A 16,374-nucleotide genomic window follows, 5' to 3' on the forward strand; every position below is an offset into this window, starting at 1 on the left:
TGCCTGGCAGCATTTCAAGGAAACTTCAAGAGGATGGTGAAGTGATATTTAAATAATTTCAGAAGTTCACTTCTACATGTATTAAATAATATCAACAAGAAAGACCAAATGATATTTCAGTTTATCTGAACAGAAGAACAGTCACATTGCTGGAGGTATTTCTACATTCAAATGCAAAATCATTCAAGAGTGAATAATATATTTTCTGAATACAAAAAAAACAAACTGAGGAAATTTCCTTTTGTGAACACTTGTAGAAGAAATAAGTACTAAAGGAATTATGTCAGAAAAAAGCAAATTATACTCAGATATACAGATGGATGAAGGAAACAATGTTAAGCAGATGAATTAGTAAGATTAACTCAATTGACAAGAGTTAATAATAATAACTGCAATGGTATATTAGTGGGCTTATGCTGCCATAACAAAATACCATAGACTGGGTGACCTAAACAACAGAAATTTATTTTCTCACAGTTTTGGAAGCTAGAAGTCCAAGATCTAGATTCTGACTTATCAGTTTTTGTTGAAGCCTCTCTTCCTGGCTTGTAGACAGCCACTTTCTTGCTGTGTCTTCACATGGCCTTTCCTCAGTGCACATGTGAGGATACATCAAGCTAGCTGACTTCTTATAAGGACACGAATGCTATCATTTTCAGACCCCATTCTTATGACCTCATTAAACCTTAATTACTTCCTTAGATGCCTGTCACCAAAAACTGCCACAATTGGGGTTAGGACTTTACCATCTGAATTTTGGGGGAACATATACATTAAAACCATAATAACTGGTATTTAAAGAAGGGTTAAAATGAAAACACTAACCATACAGAAAAGGAATGAACAGTCGGAGAAGACAATGTAATTCAGTGGGGAGACAGGACTTGATAAGGTTCTTCTCTTAGAAATTGAGGGTGAATAGAAAATAATAAATAAATATTTATAGATAAATATTAGGGTTAGGAGAGTCAGTTCCATTGAAGAAGATAAAGGTACTGAGATTTTTCAGACTAGACAGTCCCTTTTCTCTACACTTCCTATTTGTGTTCTTTCCATTCTTTTGGCTATCAAGTCTGAAAATACTAAAAATGGAATGAAAAGCAGATGCAGTAGTTACTGGTGGAAAATTATTTAGGACTCTAATTCATACTGAGTTAGATAAGAGTGTAATAATTACCTCCTTGTTATCTGTAACAACTTAATAAAAAGAAGAAATGGTCAGTGAAAGGATTCCAAGCAATGTGCCAGAATGATGCTGGAGATATTTGGACACATTTTGGGGGGCAATTCCTAGTAACTTTATTTTTCTTATAATTGATTTACAATATCACGTTAGTTTCACATGTATAGCACAGCAATTCAATGTATGTATTCCTTTTCAAATTCTTTTCTCTTATAGGTTATTACAAAATATTAATAGCTCCCTGTGCTATACAGTAGGTCCTTGTTGGTTATCTGTTTTTTATATAATAGTGTTTATATACTAATCCCAACCTCCTAATTTATCCCTCCCCCGTCCCCCTTTCCCCTTTAATAACCATAAGTTTGTTTTCTATGTCTGAGAGTCTCTTTCTGTTTTGGAAATAAGTTCATTTGTATCTTTTATTTTATTTTTTTTTTGATTCCACATATAAGTGATATCATATGATATTTGTCTTTCTCTCTCTGGCTTACTTCACTTAGTTTTTTAATGTGGGCCATTTTTAAAGTCTTTATTGAATTTGTTACAATATTGCTTCTGTCTTATGTTTAAGTTTTTTGGTCCCAATGCATGTGGGATCTTAGCTCCCCAACCAGGGATCGAACACACACTCCCTGCATTGGAAGGCGAAGTCTTAACCACTGGATGCCAGGAAAGTCCTGTGTGCTGACATTTTAAAAATTACTTTTTGCATTGCTCTTTCATTGGCACGTCTCTCACAAAGATTACTGAAGTATTTGGCCATGACCTGTCTACTTAGTGACTGATGGAAATTTTTTTGAAACCTGCTTGTTTGTGTAGAAAATAAATCTCTTTAATTAAAAGAAGGACTTGTTTCATTATATCAAATAAGATAGATAGAAATGGTAAATTCAAAATTTCCTGAATTAAAAAATTTACCTTTGAAAATAAAAAGAGCTTATAAATTAACTTTGAAAAAGGATGGGTACATTCTTTTTTGATGTTTCTAATCCATACAAATAACATATAGAAATATTTGATTTTCTGAGTTTAGAATACTTAATACTAAATTTTAAGCTTTTATTATAGTGCTTTTGTTGAAGATGGCTAAAATGATAAAAAATTAAAACTGAAAATTTATTTTTCAACCTTCACAAAGCTAAATAAGTTTTGAAGAATTTTTAAATGTTTTTAAATTTTAAAATTTAAAATTTTTAAGAAGACATTTTCAAATGATTTTTTGTTACTTTGTAGTATTTATACTCGTGAAGTTATTAAAACTGAACAGTTAAAAATAGTTTATATGGTATATATCAATAATATAGGACCAACGTCTATACATTTAGGAGTTATTATTTGAAAATTCTTTCTCAGAAATAGAAAAAATAATTCTAAAATTCACATGGAATCCCAGAAGACCTTAAATAGTCAAAGCAGTCTTGAGAAAGAAAAATAGGCATCACCTTTTCTGATTTCAAGTTACATTACAAATCTATAGTAATCAAAACAGTATGGAACTGGCATAAAAACAGACACATAAAGCAATGGAACTGAACCAGGAGCCAGGAAATAACCCAAGTATATACAGTCAATTAATTTCAACACAGGCACCAAGAATACACAATGGGAAAATGATAGTCTCTTTAATAAATGGTAATGGGAAAACTAAATATCTACATCCAAAAGAATGAAATTGGACCAAAAATAAAAAAGTAGAACTACATCAAAGTAAAAGACTTCCACATAGTAAAGGAAACAATCAACTACAGGAAAAGGTAACATTTGGATTGGGAGAAAATATTTACAAACCATATATCTGAAAAGGGGTTAATATACAAAATAAATAAAGAAACTAATACAACTCAATAGCAAAAACACAAGAAACCTAATTTAAAAATGGGCAGAGGACCTGAATAGACATTTTTCCAAGGAAGATATACAGATGGCCAACAGATACGTGAAAAGGTGCTGAACATCTCTAATCATTGGGAAAATGCAAATCAAAACCACCGTGACATATCACCTCACACCTGTTATTATGACTGTTATCAAAAAGATAAAAGATAAAAGTGTTAGCAAGGATGTGGAGAAAAGGGAACCCTAAAACACTTGGTGGGAATGTAAAATTTCACAGCTGCTTTGCAAAAAACAGTATAGAAGTTCCTCAAAAGATTAAAAATAGAACTACCACATGACCCAGCAATGGCTCTTCTGGGTATATACCCCCACAAAAGATGAAATAAGTACCTCAAAGAGATACCTGCACATCTGTACCCCCTGTAGATTGCAGCATTATTTACAATAGCCAAGATATGGAAAATTCTAAGTGTCCATCAGCGGATGAATGGATAAAAAAAATCATGGTGTATATAAGCAATGGAATATTATTCATCCATAAAAATGATCCTGCCACTTCTAACAACATGGATGAAGCCTGAGGACATTATGCTAGGTTAAGCCAGACACAGAAAGAAAAAAACTGTGTGATATAATTTATATGTAGAATCCAAAAATGTTGAATACACAGAAGCAAAGAATAGCAGTTTCCAGGGGCAGAGAGGTGGGAGACATGGGGAGATGTTGATCAAAGGGTACAAAGTTTCAGTTATGTAGGATGAATAAGTCTAGAGATCTATGTACAGCATGATGACTATCCTCAATAATACTGAACTGAATACAGGCCAACCTTATTTTTTTGGCACTTCACTTTATTGCCCTTGACAGATACTGCATTTTGTACAAGTTGAAAGCTTGTAGCAACCCTGCATCAAGCAAGTCTACTGGCTCCATTTTTCAAACAGCGTTGGCTCACTTCATGTCTCTGTGTCACATTTTGGTAATTCTCACAAAATTTCAAACTCTTCATTTAATATATTTGTCATGGTGATCTGTGATCAGTAATCTTTGATGTTACCACTGTAATTGTTTTGGGACTCCACGAACCCTGCCCGTAAAAGATGTTGGACATAATAGATAAATGTGTATATTCTGACTGCTCCACTGGCCTCCCTATTCCCTGAGACACAAGAATATTGAAATTGGGCCAGTTAATGATACCACAATGGTCTCTAAGAGTTCAAGGTAAAATTTTAAGTTGAAGCCAAAGTGTATTTAAATTCTGGGGTCTGAAAATTCTAGGATTCTTAAGAATTATGCTCAATCTACTCTGCCTGTGCTCTATAAATAGAATATGTTGTAAAACATGTTTTACTGAATATTTTAAGCCCACAGAGGAGAACTGCTGCTCAGAAAAAAAGGTTTCTTTCAAAATATTACTGCTCATTGACAATACACTGAGTCATCCAAGAGCACGATGTAGATGGACAAAAAGATGAATGCTGTCTTTTTTTTTTTTTTTTTTTTTTTGACAGCACCACACTGGCATGCAGGATCTTAGTTCCCTGACCAGGGATCCAATCTGTGCCCCCTGCAGTGGAAACGCAGAGTCCTAACCACTGGACCGCCAGGGAAGTCCCTGAATGCTGTCTTCATGCCTGCTAACACAACATCCATTCTGCAGCTTATGGATCAAGAAGTAATTTCAACTTTCAAGTCTTATTTAAGCAATACATTTCATAAGTCTCTAGCTGTGATAGATAGTGATTCCTCTGAGGGATCTGGGCTAAGTAAATTGAAAACCTTCTGGAAAGTATGCACCATTCTAGGTGCCATTAAGAACATTTGTGTTCTTGCTGGAAACAGCAAGAGAACTAGAATTAGAAGTGGAGCCTAAAGATGTGACTGAATTACTACAATCTCATGATTAAACTTTAGTGGTTGAGGAGTTGCTTCTTATGGATGAGCAAAGGAAGTGGATTCTTGAGATGGTGAAGGTGCTGTGAAGATTGTTGAAATGAGAGCAAAGGATTTAGAATACACACAAGCTTAGTTGATAAAGCAGGGGTGGGGTTTGAAGGGACTGACTCCAATTTTGAAAGAAGTTCCACTGTGGGTAAAATGCTAGCAAGCATCACTGCATGCTACAGAGAAATTGTTCATGAAAGGAAGAGCCAGTTGATGTGGCAAACTTGACTGTTGTCTTATTTTAATAAATTGCCACAGCATCACCCCAACATTCCGCAGCCACCACCCTGATCAGTCAGCAGCCACCAACATCAAGGCAAGACCCTCCACCAGCAAAGAGATTACAACTAGCTAAAGGCTCAGATGATGCTTATTATTTTTTAGCAATAAAATGTTTTTTAGCTAAGGTATGTACATTGTGTTCTTAGACATATTGCTATTACACACTGAATAGACTACAATATAGTGTAAACATAACTTTTACATGCACTGGGAAACCAGAAACTTCATGATGACTCGTTTTATTGTGGTATTCACTTTATTGCAGTGGTCTGGAAGAGAACCCAAAAAATCTCCATGGTATGCCTATACCAGAAATTTGCTAAGAGAACAGATTTCAGGTACTCTTTTTTTTTTTTTTTTTAATTTATTATTTATTTATTATTTATTTTTGGCTGTGTTGGGTCTTCGTTTCTGTGCGAGGGCTTTCTCTAGTTGCGGCAAGTGGGGGCCACTCTTCATCGCTGTGCGCGGGCCTCTCACTATCGCGGCCTCTCTTGTTGCGGAGCACAGGTTCCAGACGCGCAGGCTCAGGAGTTGTGGCTCACGGGCCTAGTTGCTCAGCAGCACGTGGGATCTTCCCAGACCAGGGCTCGAACCCGTGTCCCCTGCATTGGCAGGCGGATTCTCAACCACTGCGCCACCAGGGAAGCCCTCAGGTACTCTTACCACACACACACACACACACACACACACGGGTAACTAAGTGAAGTTATGGATATATTAATTAGCTTGACTGTAGTAATCATTTCACTATTTATATATATATAATAAATAAATTTTAAAATATATATTATTATATATATATATATAATACATAAAATTTAAAAATAAGCTGTCTTTGACCATAAACTTGGATCCTATTACTGGTGTGTGTCTAACTATTCTGTAATTATGATTTTAATCTTACTTGAAAATTTTACTATTAGATTTGAAAGTATTAGTAAAATTCAGAAAGCAATTATGTTTTGCTTTAAATGATATATTGTGTAGTAATAATCACAGTAAAATATTATTAAAACTTTTACTCTGATTGGGAAGAAAAATCACAGAGTATACCTGCAAGATTGAGAGGGGGAGCAAATGACAGACGTAAGAAAAAAGTATAATTGTACTTCTTTTAAATGTATTTTAAATGAAAGCTTGTCATTTCCAATATTGATAGCTTGAGAGTTCTAGAATATTCAAAGAATTGAAGTTGTATTAAATAATCATGGATTGTACATCTTCCAATTTTTTCAGAGTGAAAATTATCTAAGGAAACAAATGACATTGAAATATTCAAAATGAAAAAAATAAAAATATGTATTTACAAATATTTAGAAATAAAAAACATTCTCAACGGTAGCTTTTGAGTCAATGAGAAAATAAAGTTGTTTTAACAGTATATTTAGAAATACCAATCATGAGAAAAGTACAGAGAAAAATCTGTACAATTTGGCCAAATCTATACTTGCAGGATAGCACATTGCCTTGTAATTCCATTACTGAAAATAACTAATAAAAAGTGCACTAATCATTTCACTCAAAAAGTTGAAAGTTATAATGACAACATAGCAAATGTAGGGAAAGAAAAATAATACAGACAAAAATCAGAAAAAAAAAAGAAACTCCAAAAAGAATATTACAAATTTTTTTCAGTGTAAAGCTGAAAGCCTTCCATGAATCACTGTAATATGCTGCTCTGCAGCAGGGAATGGGGTCCCTGGAAAAGAGATTCCCATTTTTCCATGGCTGGCCCATACATTCGATTTTGAAATTTTATGAGATATCAATAATGTTTGTCAGAATTCCTTCTACTTTCTTCCTGAGATAGGTCACTGTTATTTCAGGCAAGAAATTATCTTTACTTCTTGCTAACTTTTTCTGATTTGTACTGTAGTCAACAAAATCATTTGTGTTCCTTGGAGGATATATTTTGCTCTAATTCTTACTTTCAACCAAAGTGTTTTGTGTTATCATTGCTCTTTTGTGTTTATTAAAATAGTGGAAGATGTGAAATCTTCTCCTTATGCTCTTGCTGGTGTCCTTCCCAGATAAACCTACAATGTGGATTTAGTAAAAATTAATTATATAAGTTAGGAAAAAGTAGATTCTGTCCTTGAAATCAGTATAATCAGGGCAGAACTCATCCTCAAGTCCATAGAAACTCATATTCCATCAATCTTCAAATCCTGTTCATCTCACCTTTGAATTACATCTCTGATGCATCCTAATTTTTCTATCTCTGCAGTTTTATTAAAGTCACTATCACTTCTTGTTTAGGAGAGTGCACTGGCTTCTTTATCCGGCTTCCCTGCTTTCTATCTCCAGCCTCTCCATTTAGCAGACAAATCTTTTTTAAAAATGAAATTATGGTATACCCAGCTTAAAGTTAATGATTTCTCATTACACTTAGAATGCAATTAAAGCCTTTTCCAAGACCTATAAATCCTTACACAATCTAGCCCACTTTGCTGACTTTATCTCTTAGAACTACTTAACTCATTCACTCTCATAATCATAATAGCTTTTGTCAATTCCAAGAACAAACATGCCGCATTCTTCCCATTTCATAGCCTTTGTGTTTATTATTCCCTCTTTTCCCCTGCCACCTGGCATTACTGGCCCCTAGCATCTTGCAGGTCTCCGCTGAAATATCATTACTTCCTGGAGGCCATCCTCCTGGTGGTTCTGTATCACAGAATCACAAATTTCCTTTATAGCACTTAAATACTCTGTATTTATTTGAGTCAGTTGTTTTATTATTTTCTGTTTCCTACACTAAAGTATAATTCCACTATGGCAGGTGTCCTATCTGTCCTGCTCATTCTATTACTCGGAATGTGAGCACTGAGTCTAGTATTTACATAATGTTGGATAAGTAAGTAAAGAGTGAAGGGATGTTTAATATCTCCTCTGTACTTTATATCTTATATTAGAAAATCTGTCTCTTTCATGTATAAAAAAGAGATGAACCATTAGGAAGGAAACAATTTTAAAATATTTTCAATCTGGGACAGAACGCCAGAGATAGAGAAACAAGCTTAGCCAAAGATGAAAAGCAAATAAATGAGCTTCTCCTTTCCTATTTGGGCCCAATAAATCTATTCTATTGGCAAATATGGCCCAGGACTGTTTGAAAATGATCATGTATTTCCTAGAATATCAAAAGTTTTAATAAAACTTGTTTAACTAGGAGGTTTATTATGCAGATGTTAATAGGAATTAAACCACAAAGATCCTCAATATGTTTATGACAGTTATGACAGTCTTAAGCCTACTCTATTGTAAGGAAAAGCCTCTTAGAATTTTTTGGCCTGGCTTGAGAATTAAACTGACATAAAACAGATTAACAGGACAAAAGGATACAAATTTATATAAGTTTTATACGACACAGGAGGCTTCATAAGGAATGAAGTCCCCCCCCCAAAATGGTGGAAACTACATGATTTTATATCAGGCTGAACAAAGAGAGTCAATTGTGGAAAAGTAACTAAAATATATGAGAGGCTAAAGGAAATTAAGAAGTATTTTAACAGAGTCTGTTTGTACAGAATATCCTAGTTTTCATTCCCTGTGGAAGGTTATTTATTTTTTCCTGGTACAGGAAGGGCATCTTTCATGTGGGAGTTTTTATTTCCTATTTTCAGGAAGAAAAGGGAAGATCAGAATGATCTTCTTGTATCTGCTGTTTTTTAAGCGCCTTTAACTCAAAATAATCCTTATGCCAAAGTGTCATATTTGGATGGCATATTCTGCCACCCTTCACTATTATTTTGTGCTTTTCCCTTTACTTAAAAATATAACCTCATAGTGCTTTGCATATTATAGTCTCTCAACAAATATTAGTTACAAAAAGTGAATTTATTAAATGCCATAGTTAAACCCAAACCTGATTTCATTATTCCACTATTTAATACTTTTCAATAAATTGAGATTGAATAATACCTAAACTCCTATGGTATTGACTATCTCACAATATATGAGCTGGGATTTCCTCTTAAATACCTGATTCAGATTTATTTCTCTGTGTATCTGTCCCACAAAGTTATCTATTATCTTAACTACTCCCTTCCTTTGTGTCTGTTTGCAAGCTTTCTGCTCATGATTCAAGATTCAGCACTTGTGTAATCTGCTTTGTCCCAACGTCTTGTAACTATTCAGGTGAGTTAGACACTCTTTCCCTGAACCCTCAGTTGTACTTTGAATTCCACTCTATTCCTAACATCCCAGGGCTTTCTTATTTTTTCATATTTCTCTTCCTGCAATATGTTAATCTCTTTTAAAACAGAGACCAGTTTTTTGTTATCCTTGCATAATACTCAGGAAAGTATATGTTGTAGAACAGGTTTTGGAGTCTCAAAATATTGAATTCAAAACTAGCTCCAGTGCTAAAAAATACTAAAAGAACTCTTTTTTATTCCTTATATTTTCCTGGTTTTTTTTTCTGCTGTATTTACTATGGCATGATTCTTCTGTTTGGAACAATATATTGTTCTTTCTAAACTTTAACCTATTTCCTCTCAAATGATTGTGATGACAAGGTGTCTACACAATGATTCAGAACTATATGTTTATCATTCATGTAAATTCTCACATGATTTTAATTTCAAAAGGAATAATAAATAATAGAGTGTTAATCTTTAGCTATAGTTTTAAAGTCCTGACATCAAACACTTTTCTCAGAGCTCAAAAAATTTAAAAAATATGTCCCTCTCTCTCCTGCTTATCCTTTGCTGGCTGATAGAACTGATTGTTTTAAAAAGCCAAAATATTTTTTAAATGAAGATAAAGCCATTTAGATAATTCAAAAGATTGGTAGAGCTGAAGACTTGTTAATTTATTTTAAAGTATGTTGTTCATATTTTTTTTTAAATAGGCACTTCTTGAAGTTTTCTTCTGGTTACATCAAAAGTAGCTATTTCAACAAAAGACCAAATGAAGAAAAACTTTGTCAATCTTCATGATGTAATCAAAAGTGAACGTTAACAGATATTAAATTGATTTAAAATGGGTAATTAAAAGAATAAGGAAGGTTGCAATATGACATTTTACTTCTCATCTTGAAGTTTGCTATCAGGTATGCAAGCTAAAAAGTTATAGATGATAAATAAATTGAAAAATAGGCAGGAACATACTAGGGGCTGAGTATGGTAGGTACTAGATTACAAACAGACATCTGATATTCCATTATTGTCTGAAGGCTTCATTATTTAGAAGGGGAAATAATTAACTCAAGTATCTCAAATCCAGTCTTGGTTTAAATGAAAAGAAACAATAGATCACAATATTTGTTTAGTCTTTGGCAGAAAGAATCTTAAGAAAATTCCATTGTATTTTCAAAGTACTATACTAGTACCTTTTATGTTCTCTGATAAAGGGGCAAAAATAACAAATTACTTTTATTTTCCACGACTTATAAGAGCAAGGTTTGCAAGCAGTGCATATAAACACGCTGATATAAAATGATTTAATAGAATTTTATTGTATGCAAGCTCATTCTTCTATATTGTGCCTTTATAAGATGCAAGAAACTTCTCGAGATGAGAAATAACTATGAAATAGCTATGTTTTTCTCTTTTACATCTATTTAGAAGAGTAAACATTTAACATTTAAATTTTGCACTATTCGTTTAACCTATTTAACTTTTGTTTTTGTTGTTTTAGGAAATGAAATGTGTTCACTAAATTTGTAGAGATATTACTAGATCTTTCAAATGGTGCCACTATTTACTTAAGAACAAAACCTCAGATTATTCTTAAATTATCATTTTATCTCACACCCTCACCCAATTCATCAGTTAAGCATATTAGCTCTACTTTCAAATACGTCACAAATCTTAACACATATCATAAGCTAAAGGTAACTTGAGGCTATATCTAACATATTACTCAACATTTTTTATAGTCAAACTAGAACATGAAATCTCTTTTATACTGAATTTTTTTAAAAGTCTATCATCTCATAAAAATAAAGACATTATAATTGTCTGGAAGAGAATATAATATCAATCATATTGAAAATCCAAAAACAATCATCGTATTGTTAAATCATCATCATTTCTCCCACAGACAAAAGCACTAACTTTATAGACCATTCTCATTACTACTAATTTTGCCCCCAATTCTTCTCCCTTACTCCAACTGCTTCTCATAGAGAGTTACAATGATATAGAAAATGATAATCTCTAAGCATTTATTAAAACCCATTGAACTGTATATCATAAAGAGTGAACTTTACTGTATGCAAAAATTGTTTTTTAAATCAGCCAAGATATCAGGGGAAGCCAGGAAGAAATGCAGAGTGTGACAAATGAAACTAGCTGTATTACAAAGGTATGGCATAACCTCACCCAAAGGGGTGGGAAAAAAAAAGAAGAGCTGATTTTAGTAACTTTGGAAAAGAACATTTTGACTGAATACTGAAAAGTTAAAATACAAAAGAACATAAAGGCTATAACTGATTAATTCATTTCTCACAGGGAAGGGGTTAACAGTTTTGAAAGTACTTTACATGAATACTGGAGTTGAATAGTAAGTTATTAACAGTGGGAGCCAGGTTTTGTGCTGTCCAAGAAAGAAGTTACAAATATCCAAGAAGGCTAGAGTGAACAATGGTACTGAATTATGGTTGGTGATATCAGTATGAATTCATGTTTATTTTAATATAAATATAGATAGATAGAAGCAGAAGTAATTATAACTACATGTATATACACAGGATAATATACAATACATATATGTTTTAGCTCAGTGTACTGAGATGGCTCAGAAACAGCTACAGTCCAGCAGCCAGGAGCACACCTAACACTCTTATCTTAGTGTCTAAATACAATTCCTCAATAAAAGGAGCCTGGGATGGCTGAAGAAATGGCTGATTCTAAGGCTTTAGCTGGGAAAATATAAGATGAGTTTGTGGCAGATTGTAGTGCCAGAAAATAAGAAAGTACTCAAAAAGTAAAAGACATAGGGCCAAATCAAAGGGTTACAGGGACCAACCTGAAAGCTCTCCTGATAGCTAAATCTGGAACAATTTGAGCAGCAATGTAAATAATGATAGTGTTGGACTCACTCAAAGAATATAATACATATCTATAAGCCCATAAAGATATAAATAAATGATTTATTAGATAAATAAATGGAGGCGAAGGGACAAATCTTCCTTACAAAAGAACTCCAAATAATAAATTTCGAGGAAATGAAGAAGCAGAAAATCATCATTAGGACAATACAATAATAATTGCTAGAGGCAACATCCATGGGTGAGTGGTAATATTAGTGGGCAAAACTTTAAGGAAAAGCAGTATATTTACATAGACACAGAGTATCACCCCAAAATATTTATTAAATTCTGTGGTGGTTTGCAAATATCCAGAAAGTCTTTGATGCTCCTCCCTCCAGAGAGGTAGACCCCAATTTTACTCCCTTTTAGGATGGAATGGACTTAGTGACTTGCTTCGAATAACTAGAATATGGATGGACAAACCTGACACCAGCTTAACCAAGTAATCAAAGTTAACATAACCAGTAGTTAGTCGTGTTGATATTATGACCTCCCTCCCCATATGATGCCATGAGAAGCCCTTCATCTCCTCAATTAAAAAGTAAATATAAATTAATTCATTAATTAATTAATATAAAAAATGTAAAAGTACTGAGGGAAAAAAATTAGTTGGATATTTTATCATAACAATATTAAATTACCCTTCCTAACTTGTCATTTGCACAAAAACTTAGGATATAATCAACTTAATTAAAATATATTTTTCAGTTTTAATGTCAAAAAATATGTGTTTGGTGATGGTTTACAAAACTAATTCAGAACATGACAGAACTCATTTTATGTGCCTTCTGTAACAGCTTAAAAATTTTCCTCAACTAGATTATTTAAAATAGATTTTTAATTTTTAATGGATGAAACATAGCTCAGTCTACTGGGGGCTCTTTATTTTACAGATGAAGGTGGGAGGGAGATGCAAGAGGGAAGAGGTATGGGGATATATGTATACGTATAGCTGATTCACTTTGTTATAAAGCAGAAACTAACACACCACTGTAAAGCAATTATACTCCAGTAAAGATGTTTAAAAAAAAAAAAGAAAAAGAAACAAACGCTCAAAGAGAGTGTGGTATGGGGTAGATAATACAACACAGGCAATTTGCAGGAGTCCTGGAGCTTAGGTTTAGCTCCATAGATTGTCAAGTTAATTTATGATTGATAGATTCTCCTAGCTTCCTTTAAATATCATCTTCTTTGTAAGTATAAACTATACTGTATGCAAATTTCACATTTGGGGGCTAAGGGATGAAAAAGTATTGACTGAGAAAAGTCATAGTAAGTCAAGCTTCACAAAGAGGTAAGACTAATCTGTATCAGGCACATTTTTTTAACTGAGATGAATGAATATAAGTACTTTTAACTTCTTAAGCAAAGAAGTTTCACTAAAGTAAGATAACCCTTTCAGTGAAGAACATGTAAGAGTATTCATGAAATATTAGAAATGGTAAAGTTGGTAACAAAGTATGTGACAAAAGCTTAGTATTGATTAAACACAAAAGCAATGACTGTGTCTTTCAAATATTAATAACTTTTAAAATTGCACATTAAAATCCCATCACATGAATTTATTATTTAAAACTCCAGTAAATTTACTATTATATCTAAAGCAACTATTATAGAGACTTAATGGATTTCTTAATTAGGATATAGTATTAATGGTTATAGAACCCTCATTAAAATGGAGGGTTTGAAAAACAGCCAAAATGTGAAGAAATTTTTCAAGCAATGATTTTATTTAAAAAAAAATGGATGCAAGTTTTATTCAAAACGTTAAAAGGAAATGTACAAATCACATACTTCATTTAATCATTATAATGTTTTCCACAAGGAATAATATATATTGTTCCCTTCTAAATATATGTTCTGTTTTACTTTAATATCTTGGAAGTAATCTAATTCGTCTTGTTTTATAATTGGGTTGTATTAATTTTACAGAGAAATGAAAGTGCATCTATCATGATATTGGCCAAATTTGTTTGCACTTCTGTAATTTATTTCATAACTTTTCTTATTTGAATACAGAGTCTCACTATAAATGTATCACTGCCTTAAGAATTTATCTGGATGAATTTGTTTAGAAATGTTCCTTTCTGTAAAGAGTTGATGTGATGATTTTGAAATTAAATAATAGAGTATAACGTTTGACTTCAAATAATATAATTTTATTCCAATAAAAATTACCTTCAGTTATTTTTTATCCATTATTATCCATGTTAATAATATTATTTTTAGGATTCTTTATTAGAGAACAATTCCTTCCATATCCTTTAGTCTCTGATTGGATAGTCAAGATGCTTTGTTCCATGTGACAGCAAATCATTTTCAAATAGCAGAAGCAGAAAATAAAATTGAACATAGGGATTCAGGAGTATTTTTTGGACCAAGAAGCACCAGCAGGATTCTTATGGGCTGGCACCTGGAACAGGGAAATTTTCAGGAACTTGAGAGACATTCTTTGTTTAACTTTTTGAATTTAACTTGCATGGACTCACATCTCTGCTTCTTTGCGACTCTAATTCATTCCTCTCTTTCTTTGAAATGAATTTTACTTCCTTAGTACTCCTGTTGAAAACATGTCAATTTCATCATTCCAGAATTACCAAGTCCTGGATTCAAGTAAATCGAAATTATTGAAATGAATTATTTTTCCCAATTTCAAATTCTGGCAAAAAGAATCTGATTGTCCTGACCTGGATCAATGTCCATTTCTGGTACAGTCAACTATTGTCTGGGGTTTAGATCCTGTATAAAGTTAACGTCTAGTCCTACTGAAGGCAAATACAAGATCAGGAAAAGAGAAGTCAGAGGGTACTAATTTTCCTTAAAAAGTATAAAACTACATGTAATGAATTAACTATCTCTTGTAAGTTATACTATTAAAATATTTATTTTTATTAAAATCAAGTCTTCATCAATCTTGAATTGGCATTATTAATTTTAAAGATATAAAGATAACATTTTGGTGACTTATACTAAGTTGACATTTTAATGCTCATAATAAAATATAATTGGAATTGTTTTTGGTGAAGACTAGAATTATTTTAGATGGAGCCTAGATTCAATTCTACAATATTTTAAAGTGTTTAATTAATGCACTCCTAGAATTGACAGACTATATACTAATTCTTAAAAAGTTGCCAGTTTGTCTCATTACTATATAGGTATAAGTTCACCTTTAATCTCCAGATTCAGGCAAGGCTTTATTGGGAATCGTGCTGCAGCACGGGGGAGTGAAAACAAGTAACAGGTTCCCCTGCTCGCTCCCTGGAGGTGCGGGGGCGAGCTGGTCCCTTAAATTGGGTGACAATAGGGGCAGGTTCAGGGGTTCTGCCCGAGGGGTGGCTTGGGTGGGCGCCCACCCCCTTCGTGGTGCTGTGTGCAGGGATCACGTGCAGGACCCTACTTTTGCTCCCAATACCTCAGAAGCGGCAGTTGGGTTTTTGGCCTTTTTGTATCTTTCATAATTTGCCCCAATTGCCCATGCATGCAGTTATTTTGGCCCTTGTAGTTTCTTTGTATTCTGTTGCTCAATTTGAAAGAAGAAAACCAAGCACAAAATTTATCACCCATAAAGAATCATTGTCAATAATCCCAATCCTTTTTATATTCATATGTAAATGTAGATATTCGGTACATAGTAGTTAATATACAGTCCATAGATAGACAGTATTTTATAAAATTTGATCGAACACAATTCAAAATAAAATATGTTACATTAAATTTTATTTATCATGAGGAAAAGAGACACAAATCTAAAGATATCTGTGAATATCCAGTAAATATTTCTTCATAACAAGAGATGATAGTTTCTAAAATCCACTTGAATTTATGAAAAATTATCAATAAAAATATTAAATGGATGAATTAGTTTTGTTTTTTTTTAGTATGTTTCAGCAGTATCTAGTGATTCTCTGCTACAAAAAAGCTAAAATCTAGTAATTCTACCTGCCTTCCATCTCTCATTGCTATATTATTAACATTACAGTGTCAACTTTTATAGTATTTATGTCAGTTGTATTACCACGGGCCTTATAGCCATCTTATTTTAGTAGATTTAATACTTACCACTACTCCTTTGGTATCTTCT

Source organism: Balaenoptera acutorostrata, chromosome 18 (genome assembly GCF_949987535.1).
Source record: "Balaenoptera acutorostrata chromosome 18, mBalAcu1.1, whole genome shotgun sequence".
In the NCBI taxonomy this organism is placed as follows: Eukaryota; Metazoa; Chordata; class Mammalia; order Artiodactyla; family Balaenopteridae; genus Balaenoptera; species Balaenoptera acutorostrata.